Here is a 10,965-nt window from a genome sequence, read left to right as displayed (position 1 = left end):
TGTGTAAATACCTAATCTCTTCATCATCAGTTCCTAAGTGGCCTATTCTGAATACAATCCATGGAAAATACAGGAAGAAGTTATTCATAGGGGCCTTCTCAGGTATCCAACAAAGAAGCTATAGTTTCTGACTTCTCACCCACTAGGCATCCATCAATCACAGCTTCCCCAGAAGGAGCTCACTTCCCTCAGCTCATCCCCAAAGAGCCATTCCTGTGCACAACCTGAGCCACTCCTGGTAGGACTGCAGCGCTGTTAGCAGGCAGTTTGAGAGACACAACCACTGCCTGAGCAATCACCACTCACTGTTCAATCCCCCACCACTCCCATCCTGTCTGCAAAATTAAAAATCTGTCACCCTCTCTGACTTGGCCAGCAACTGGCCCTCTCCAGGATAGTGCTTAGAAGACACAGGGCTTTAACAGATGGCAAGACAATGACGCAGTTCAAAATCTAAATGTGATGCCACAAGAGCAGAGCAGTGCATATTTGGTAACAAACTCAATGGAAAATATTACAACTGTGGAACCAATAAGGCATAAGTGAAAAAAAAATTAAATGTACTCCCCTCATAGAGTGGGAAGTGGGTGTACTTTGTTGAAGGGTGAAATAACAGGCTCACTTCTCCAGAATATTGCAGTTCCTGTAGGACTTCTTGTTTCCCATTTCCTTGCTAATTGCAAAGCAGTATTAATCAGTAAATAGCTCTGCATACAACAAACCAAGCACTGAGAATTAAAAGATGTAGTAGGTATATTTCCTTCAAGTAGTTATGCTTCACACACAATCAGCTGTTTCTTGTAGAGGTAATGTACCACAGCTAAAAATGAGGACTAAAACTGTCTTAAACACAGTCTGATTTTGCACCTTGCTGCTTTGCTGAAAGTGAAAGCATGCATGAAAGGATTAAGTAATTGAATCATCTATCACTATCAATATCCAGAGAAGACAGGCTGAAACAAAAGACTAGGGAACTTCTGAGATCAAATGAGGATAACTGATAAGAAAAGTTCAAAAATTAAATTGAGAAAATATATCAAGACTTCTTCCCCCTTTTATGAGTTTGTTAACTCAAAAGTGTTTAAAATACTAGCATATCACAAACATTGTGTCTCCTTCATATCAACCTACACGAAATTATGTCTTTGGTTCTTGAATTTTTTGATAACCAACCAATATACCACATGATGGACAAGTGCCTACACACAGTGTGAGGGATTCCCACAGAAAACACTAAAAATGCATTACGTATTTCAGCATTTCACCCAGACTCCCTCCATTCCCTCCCTAGGAAAGACAATCTTCCCCAAAAGATCATTCTAGAGTACTGTAAACCCAGTTAAACTGCATGAGAGTAAGTAATTGAAACAGATTCCACATAACATTCAAAAATCAACCCAACAAATTGGGGTAACATCAAAAAGGTCAAAGACTGAGGCAGGTGAAATAATCTCACAGAAGACCCAGACAGAACAGATTACGAAAGATCACAGGGTTTAAAAAATTGTTAGGTCTGTTTTGACAAAACTTCTTCCACTCCCTCATCGCAAAAAAATCTAGAACAGCTGATGTCATAACTGACCAAGTTTATCAGGTATTGACTTTTACTTTCTGGAGCTCTTCATCCCTACATCCACCCACACTACCCACAGAACTAAAATTTGTTCTGCAAACTCTAAATCCATAAAACAAAAGTTTTTTTCAGGGCATTATTCCTGATGTATCATAAGGGTGTTTTGCATTCTCTCTGCAGCAGAAGGCTTAGAATATTATAGAGGAAAAACTACAGAAAAAAAAATAAATGTCCATGTGATTAAAAAAGAGTAGAGTTCTTTGTTAAGTCCCAAATACAACAACCTACATACATGCCTAACTTCAGGAAGGGAGAAGGACTTGAGTAGCTATTTCAAGTCTTCAATGAGTTGAGGTCCTACATACACAGATTTATTTCCTCTTCCTTTCAGAGATGTGACTTTTCTGAAGTTCCATGAGCATCTTTAAGTATTCAGCAGAAAATATTCAGATCGTAAAATAAGCTGAAATGGCATCAGTAAGTTAAAACTTTTGATAATGTTTATCTCTGTTTAATTTTCAATGTACACAGAATGCTAAATCCTACTTGCTTTTCATATGCAATTAATCCTACCAAAATCCTGGGACTACTTCTGAAAGTAAAATGAGCAGGATTTAGTTTTTAATCCAACACCGACAGAAAGGGAAAATATGATACAGTGTTTTATCCCCAGCAAAGAACCCTGGCACTAAAATCCCCCTGAGTGAGTAAAGCATCAGTATGTATTCTGCAGCTAATCTGGCAACAGAGCAATCTTCTGTTTGTAATTTCTATTTTTGCCCAAATGACTGTATAGAGGCAGATGGTCACACCAAAGGAGGACGGTTCTGGAAAGAAATCTCCCTCCCTGAGGAATAATTCACAAGACCAGTCTGGGGACTGCCAAAGTAAGATCTTTTGCCAGGCAGCTGAATCACAGCACACTTAACACCTTCAGCTTCTGGCTTCTGTATCACATTCTTACCTCCTAGTAAATATAGCACTGAGGGGGAAAGAGCAAAAAGATACTTCTGTGACTGGATAGGGCTTTGAATGCTAATGACTGGGTGTTGAGACTCATTTCAAGTTTTTATCATCCAAGGAAAGCTTTTCTGACTGCATTTCCTCCATCCCTAGGAGTATGCCCTAGGTTACTGATTATCTGGAATCTCATCATCAAGTTTTCAAGGAAGATACTTGTTTCTTTCAGGCTGCAATGTCTCAAGCAAATAAAATTTCTAAAACACAGGTCATACAAATCAGCCAAGGGTTTTAATCTCCCTCATAATTTTCCACTGTGTTCTGACACCAGTTAACAGGGCCTTCTTTCTGTAAACCAAGTGAGAAAATTAGGAATTTTAAGAATTTTTAATGAAAATATGTGAGATAGTATTGCAACCCGTACATTTTTTATTTGAATGCTGAATTTTCCTTTCTCTGAATTTTCAATATACAAAAAATGGTTTTGAGCAACAATAAATTAATATCAAAAACTTCAGGGCTGTCAGGTAGTAAGAGTGATTTTCCAACAGCAAGATGAAATCAAATGGCACTGTGATCAACAAGGTGAAGAGTTGACAGGTCTTATTTTGATTAATTCAAGTTTCAGAATTAAAAATGGGTTTAGAATAGTGAAAGTCTTCTTACCTGTTTTGCTTGTCTGCAGACCAAATGAGACATCACTTCTTTCAGTCATTTATACTTGGCTGAGATACATTCTTCATAAGCTTGAGAGCTAAGGAAAAAAGTTTGAATTTACATTTTAAAATACCAGATTACGTTTCATCCTACAAATCATAAAATCTGCAAGCTTGGAATCACAAAGTATCTGCTATATTCTCTGTGAATACCTTGGGAACATTTCAGCTCTTTTGTCCTCTGTCCCTAGTGATAATAAATATAAAGTTTCCAGTGCTAAATTTGGTTGCTTGCTAGACTTAAACTGCTCTGTTAGGATTTCCAAATTACATAAGCAGAAACATAGCTTCAGGGAGAAATCACAGCTACAAAGTGTTACTAGATTTAAGAACTAAAGAATTACCAGCTATTTAACTTCAGCAGAAGAAGCAGAAATAAGTATGTTGTCCTTGGCAGTTTCCTGGTAAAACAACAGTCAACTTCTTAGTTGAATGGAGGTGCTTTATACCCAGTCAGGTGTCTGTGGTCAGAACAACTGAGTCAGTAATTACTGAATGGCACCAAGTCAAACTGGCATCATACTGATTTCTACAGGGCACACACATGAACAATTCCATCTGACTTCCAGAGCTATCAGAAAACTGTCTCATGACTGAACCTGGCCCTACAGGCCTCACTCAGTGACAGAAACCTACCCAAAAAAAGTGATGGAAAGGATGAATGAAAGGAACTCTGTTTGAAAGCAACTCTGTTTCAGAGCTGGGAAAGTAATATTAAAATTACATTTTAAAATGCTCCATAGAAATCTAAGATAACATTAATTGCTGCAGTATGTCTCACTCCAGTGCCTTACCATGCTTGGAAAAGTTGGAAGAGATAAAACATATTCGTCATGATTCAGGTAGACCATTTTAGAGAGGACTCAGGAAAGCTGAATAACTTGAGTACAAGGAAACAGAGCCAGGAATAAAACTCAGGTCTGCTGACTTGTAGCTGTCTACTCGCCACTTAGCTATTGCATGTAATGTGTGGGAAGGGAAATGGCACATTGCATTTAGGATGTCAGAATGTACTCCTACAAAGGTAAATGATTCATAAAACTCCATACCAGCAAACACTTCCCTGCATCTACAATCAACTATGTTTAAACATTTAACACAATGGCACCACTCACTTCCAAGTCACAGTTCTCAAGAAGGAAGAACACTCAAGGTAATTTTCTCTACTTGCTAAGAGCATCTGATGCCCATCTCTTGAGATCTGTTTTGACAGAATTTAATTCCTGCTGGTTTGTTTGTTTTATTTTCTTGTGTTTATCTTTTTTATAATGCTGTCTATCTTGCTTCTCTTAAAAGCACTGTCCTAATCATGATGCATTCAGGTAGTCATGGATTTGTCTGTTCACTAAAGATTTAAAAAGAGAAAACATAGAGAATGAACTGGCAAATTCTAAATCTAAATAAATGTGAACAGTGGAGGTTATTTTCTTTCTACAAAGCATGCAGGAAAAAGCTGGGGATATTGAGAAACACAGTTACAAAAGAAACAAAGAACAAAGGAGAAACAGTGCAGACATAAAGGGAACACCTATCCATATACTGAATACTGCAGGAATTTGTCATTGCTTCATCCCACAAGCCAGACAAGAAGGACAGACATAAGGAACAACAAAGATGCTCAGAGGCCTTCCTACAGACCAGGGTAAGAGATCAGGACTCTTCAGTTTAGAAAAGAAGTAACAAGAGGTTCACAACACTGCAAACACTGCAAAGAGAATTAGTAATTCAGCTTCCCACAATACCAGAATGACAGAAAACCCTACAGTGTAAAATGCAAATCACAAAGAAGCTCTTTCTCACAATAATCAGAAGAGAAGTATGAAGTATTCATCACAGGATCATTGAGAAAGTATAGAGGGGTTCAAGTTTAGATATGATACAGTCATAAAAGACTGGTTCACCAAAAATTTCCAAAGAAATCTCTAAATTACCAACTGAGTTTAGGAAGATAAACCATGGAAAAGGGTACTCAGATGATGCTTTGTGATCCTGCTCTGAAAGACTCTGCTATACTGGCCATCAAAGGTAGTACAAGTTTAAATGGACTTTATATACAAACCAGCAAAAAAGTTCCTCTGTTTTCTGTCTAAAGGCTTTAAACATTTCCAGAACTGGAATTAATAGGATTGTCATGAAAAGTCAAAAACTATTAAAGCTATTAACAGACTTTGCACAAGCAGATGGAACTCAGGTAACAAAATAGATTTAAATAACTGCCAAAAAATCTACACAGTCTGGCAGAAGTAGTCTAACAGAAGTTGGCATTTCCTTAGAAAACTGGGAGAATACCTGCTCCTCATGTGACCATGTTCATGTAGATCATTATATAAATACAATAAGAAAATAAACTGAACTGTGTGCAGACCGTAACAACCACTAGAAAAGCTTGTAATATTTTTTATTCCTTTTTCTATAAATACAAGAAGCAACTAAATTTGTTACTAGAGTACTACAGGTCTTTATCCTGCTAACCACCTTTAGTTTGATCTAAGAATGCCTCCTGTGTTCACAGCTGGGTCTTTTAAAGCAGAACCTGAATTCTGCATATCTGCTGCAGAAATTCTCCAAGAGCTAGTAAAAGCCATTTTCAGAAAGGCACCTCATTCCTCTTCAAAACAATCAAATCTACAGCAGCTGTGAAAAGTGAAGAATGCTTCCTGTCACCTTTGTATCACAGCTTTCTGACAGCATCAGTGACAAAATCTGGCACACAATCTTCTCACAAATTAATACCAGATATAGAAGTAGACATCCATAGAGAAAAAGCAAAAGTTCTTAAAATGAAGCATCACAGTATTCCCCAGATACCCTGGGGATAATCTATATGAGGCATCCCAAGCAGTAGCAAGGCCATGCCCTAAAAAAATCTGGATTAAAGTATGCTTTGTGCATAGAACATTCTAAATGCATTCCTAGCTCAAGGTTAAATCCTGTTTCTTTCTAAATATCACCCATGAATTAAGATCACATAATGATATCTGTATTTTCTATTTAAAAAAAAAAAAAAAAAAAAAAAAAGTATTTTTCTCAGAGATCCCCAGAAGCTGGGTACAGCTAATCAAATTAACCTTGAATGACTTTCCATCTGTGCCCAGCACAACTAACTAAACAGAGGAGGCAGGAGCAGCCCAGGGGAGCAGCCTAGCTGGCTCTTTCTGACTTCCAAACCCACCAACACTTTGTTTGGCTTGTTAGAAGAAAAAGCTGTCTGTACAACCATGCCTAAAGACTGCTGAGTTCAGGTCTGCCACCTTTATGTTTCAAGCTAAACCTGTATGGCCTGTACCACTGTGTTCCCAAGTTTTGTGTTAGGAGTAGAAAAAGCTGGGAAATACGGGGATTTGAAATGCAATCTCAATTTGCCCAGTGGAGGTAATGGTCATAGGAGACAAAACCATTTGGTTATTTCACTGCTCAGCCCAAACAGTTCTGCAGAGTCAACTTCTGCAGCATCAATTTCTGCAGCGAGGCTGAATGAAAACACTTCCTTCTGCAGGAGCTTGTGTAAACAGAGATACTGTAACCAATCTCACCTCAACACAAGGGAGAATCTCTGGCAGCTTTTCATTTTATCAAGTAATAAGAAATCTTTCAAATTCTCCACTCAGGAATCACTTCAGTCAAGTTGATTACCAAAGTAATTCTCTTAATTTGCAAGTTTAGTGCAGAGCAGAGCCTAAAGAAAACAGCTCAAATACCTGCAAACAAGATTTTTTTTTTTCCAGTTATGCAGAGATGTCTGCCTTGATTCCCAGTGATAATTTGTGGGTGCACAATGTTGCTGCCTTATAAATAACACATCTATTTCCATTCCAGAGTCTGTTCCCCACACTGAAACAATATCACTAATAACTCCCACAGTTTGTAGGGCAAGAGCTGACATCTCCCCTTACTCAGAATATACCTTTACTGCCATACGTATGTGCAAGACAAAATGTTATCCAAGCACTTTTTAAAGGTGAAAAAACAGCTGTTTAAGAAGCAAGAGTGACTTCACCAAACTAAATATAATATGAAAAATCTAAGGATGGGAGGAAGAGGGAGGAGAATAACACACAAACAAACCCAAAACCAGCAAAGAATGTCTTCCAATGAAGCTACCTCCACAGAACCTTATTCCTCCCTGTTCCTACCCAATCTCGAGTAATGCTGCTTGTTCAACATGAATAAAACAAAATAAATTTCTCTCCATATGGTCTCTTCAAATTGAGATCTAAAAATAGACAGACAGCCATCAAGAAGGCTTAAACAATTTTATCAGTGCTTGATTTATTTCAGCTTTCTTCTCTCTCTGGTCACAATTCAGTGCAACCCATAAATAAGTTAGGCTGATAAAGGAGATTGAATTTTTGAGGCCAGAACAGTAATTGAGGAATTGAACAGCCTGGAGGTTGAAACATCTCCTGGGATATAAGCCTTTGGACCTATTAGCAGCTGTCTATTGCTTTTGCAGCCATGCACACCTATGACCATGTCAACATATGGAACTGATTTATGGTTCTTTGTGTCACACACAGATCTGGTACTGTGCTGTTACTCTGAAGCGAGAAAATCTCAGGAAAACCTCTGATTAAAGAATCTCCGAACTACAGGAAAGCCCAATTTCCTATGAAGAAAGTCTGCATCAGCTCAGCACAATTTGATTATACAGAAAGCTGTATTTTACATTTTTTCCACACTGTATTAGCGCTTGTAAAGGAAAGACTGAAAGTGAAGCCTGAAAGAAGGAATTTGCATTTTTTTCTTAAAAGCCAAACAAGCAAAACCAAAACCCCACCATCACCTGCCATTCTTTCGGTCATTCCCTCAGGATCAAACTTCAAGTAGAAAACCTCCAGAGACAACCAGAGTAATAAGGATGGATTGCTTCCAAAGGCAAAAATAAGGATCTCCAGGCCTCCGCTGCATGAAGACGTGGAAAAGGCCAGGCCTGCGCTGTGCCCGAGCCTCCGTGGGGCTGCGGGGCTGCTGTGGGGCGGCCGTGAGGGCTCTCGGCTGTGCTGCAGCCTGCCCCAGGGCCGGCCCGGGCTGCCCCATGGCCGCCGTGTGGGGCACGGCCGAGCCACAGCTCAGAGCACAGAACTGGCACTGCACAGCTCAAAGCTCAGAAATTGGCACAGCTCAAAGCTCAGAAATTGGCACCACACTCGTCCCTCAGGAGCGCGGCACCCCACAGAACCCACACAAACAGCGAACGCTGCTCTGGATGGCACCACTCGGAGCGGCCATGGCTCCCCACACACCTGCCCAGCAGCCGGGCTGGCACAGGGACAGCATCACACCGAAACCACAGGGGGGACTCGGTGAGGGACATAAAGGGCACCCTGGCCATGCTGGAACCCCCGCTCAGGGCCCTGGGCACAAAGAAGTGAGGGAGCAGCCAAAACGTGTTAGCATGAGGATGACCTCCCCCTCAAAGAAAAACCAGCGTTTAACTCGAAATCACTAAGGGATGGATTAAAAATGGAAAAGAGGAAATATGAGAAAAAGACAGTTACTAAATTACTATTAAAATACACATTTCCAACTTTTGTAGTCTGAAAAAGGAACTATGCATCTGGTTTTGTTTTGTAAGGAAAGATGACAGCAACTGAAAATAAAAAGCATTTGTTAAAAATTGGTTTTGACTATCACATTTGTTCTGATCGAGCCTTTCAGCTTGTTTTGAAGAAAGGCTTCCCTGACTGCAAAGTACAAACACAAAACAGTAATCGTTTGTTAGACCTGGTAAATGCCAAGAAGACAGGCAGTACAATGGAATTTAGCACTACCAGTTATTCATAAATAATTCTTCTGATTAAATATTCACACACCATCATCATAATTTCTCTTGTATGTCTGTTCTCATAGGCACCCTGTGCTCTGCTCCTACTGGATCTCGGCACAGACAGGACTGGTGATTTGGATGTATGACACCAAACCAGGATCTCTTGTGAATAACAATGCGCTGCTCATAAAATGCCCTCTCCAACGTGCTCTGGGGGAGCAGGGGCAGGTCCTGCCTCCCAGGCACTGGGCACAGCTCAGCCCCACTCACAGGAGGCAGATGAGGGCTTCCCGTTTGCCTATCCCCAAACTCCTCTGGCAAGCCACTGTCTGATCTAGGGCTGCTCAAGTGGAAAGAGGAATGCATTTCCTTCCTCCTGTTTAGCAGTATTTATCCATGACTACCAGGATACTGCTCAGTTGGACATTTTCTTTGTAAGTCTTGTAAGCAAAATGTAAAATCTAAAGATATTTTTACCTTAAGCAAGCAAAGAAAATAGATCTTCACCAAAGGGTCTTGAATAATAACAATTTCTATTAGAAATGTGATTGGACAGCAAGCCTCCAGAAAGAAAACCTCCACTCTGCTGCAGCTCAGCAGCTCTCCATGAAGGTCTCTGCATGCAGGTGGTTATGCAGAGATGTACAGAATGATCACCAGCCCCATGTTGCTCAGCTGCAGCTCTTCCACCCTCACCTTGTGCTCCAGTTGACAGACAAGAGAACAGGACACACAGCAATTAAATAAAAAAAAAAAAATCACAAGGGCACCTTCTGACCAGGTGCTGCAAGCATGTTACTCATGACAAATTTTTTAAGCTCAATTACCTCCTATATACTACAAGGTACACATACCAGCTGCAAGTCTTTGCTTCCCAGAGAAATGGCATTTTGGCAGAGGGATAACTCAGCATTAACTTCCACAGACCTTGCTTGCAATTGTACCAGTACTGAGGCACACAGGCTGAACAACTCATACAGCTGGCAGTGTTCAGGATTTATGGCTGTATTCTCCTCAAATGGCTCTTAGCTGCTGTACAATTACTTCACTTACTTTCACTTCATAGGAAAGGGTTAATAATCCTATAGACACACTTTCGTAGAGCACACAAACCAGGTAATTATTGCAATTAATTTAAAGACAGGTGAACAGAACAAGTGCAGATATTATGTAATATACATTATTTAATGTTAAACTCATATGAAGTAAAATATTTTATATGAATATTAACTAACACCCAATCAGGTTCATCACCTTTGTCTGCTTTGTACAGATTTACTTCCCTACTTTTGGAGAAAATTAAAACTCAGCACTTGCTGAACATCCTATCCTTTAAATTTAAAAAAATAAAATAAAATAAAATAAAATAAAATAAAATAAAATAAAATAAAATAAAATAAAATAAAATAAAATAAAATAAAATAAAATAAAATAAAATAAAATAAAATAAAATAAAATAAAATAAAATAAAATAAAATAAAATACAGTTGTATGTAACACTATTTTTAGATTAAGTATCCCACCTCAAGGATTAAGGACATCAAATACTACAACAGAAAAAGCCATTCAAAAACATCACATTTCTTGAGATGTTAATTAATGTTTATGTGAGACTAGAAATTAACATCCTCTGAGTATCTCCCTCCACAAGCCCTAGTATCTTGGTGTACACATAGTACTGTACTTACACTGTACCATCTTAGTGATTTCACCCTAATGATATATGTTTTCCGGCCAACTTACCATACACTTTTCAGTCAGTATTTATATTACAGTTTGCACAATAAATACAGCACATTTTAAATTATGGCAAAATTTTAATTTCATTAAAACAAGGAATTATATTTTTATTACTAGAATTTTCACTAAAATATGTCATTTTCTAAATATGTGAACATAACTCATAAATGAAGAGATAAAAAACTGAGTACAATGCCAGCCCATGTCAC

The sequence above is a fragment of the Taeniopygia guttata genome, chromosome 10, assembly GCF_048771995.1.
Source record: "Taeniopygia guttata chromosome 10, bTaeGut7.mat, whole genome shotgun sequence".
NCBI lineage: Eukaryota > Metazoa > Chordata > Aves > Passeriformes > Estrildidae > Taeniopygia > Taeniopygia guttata.
Note: the sequence above shows the minus strand (reverse complement) of the source record.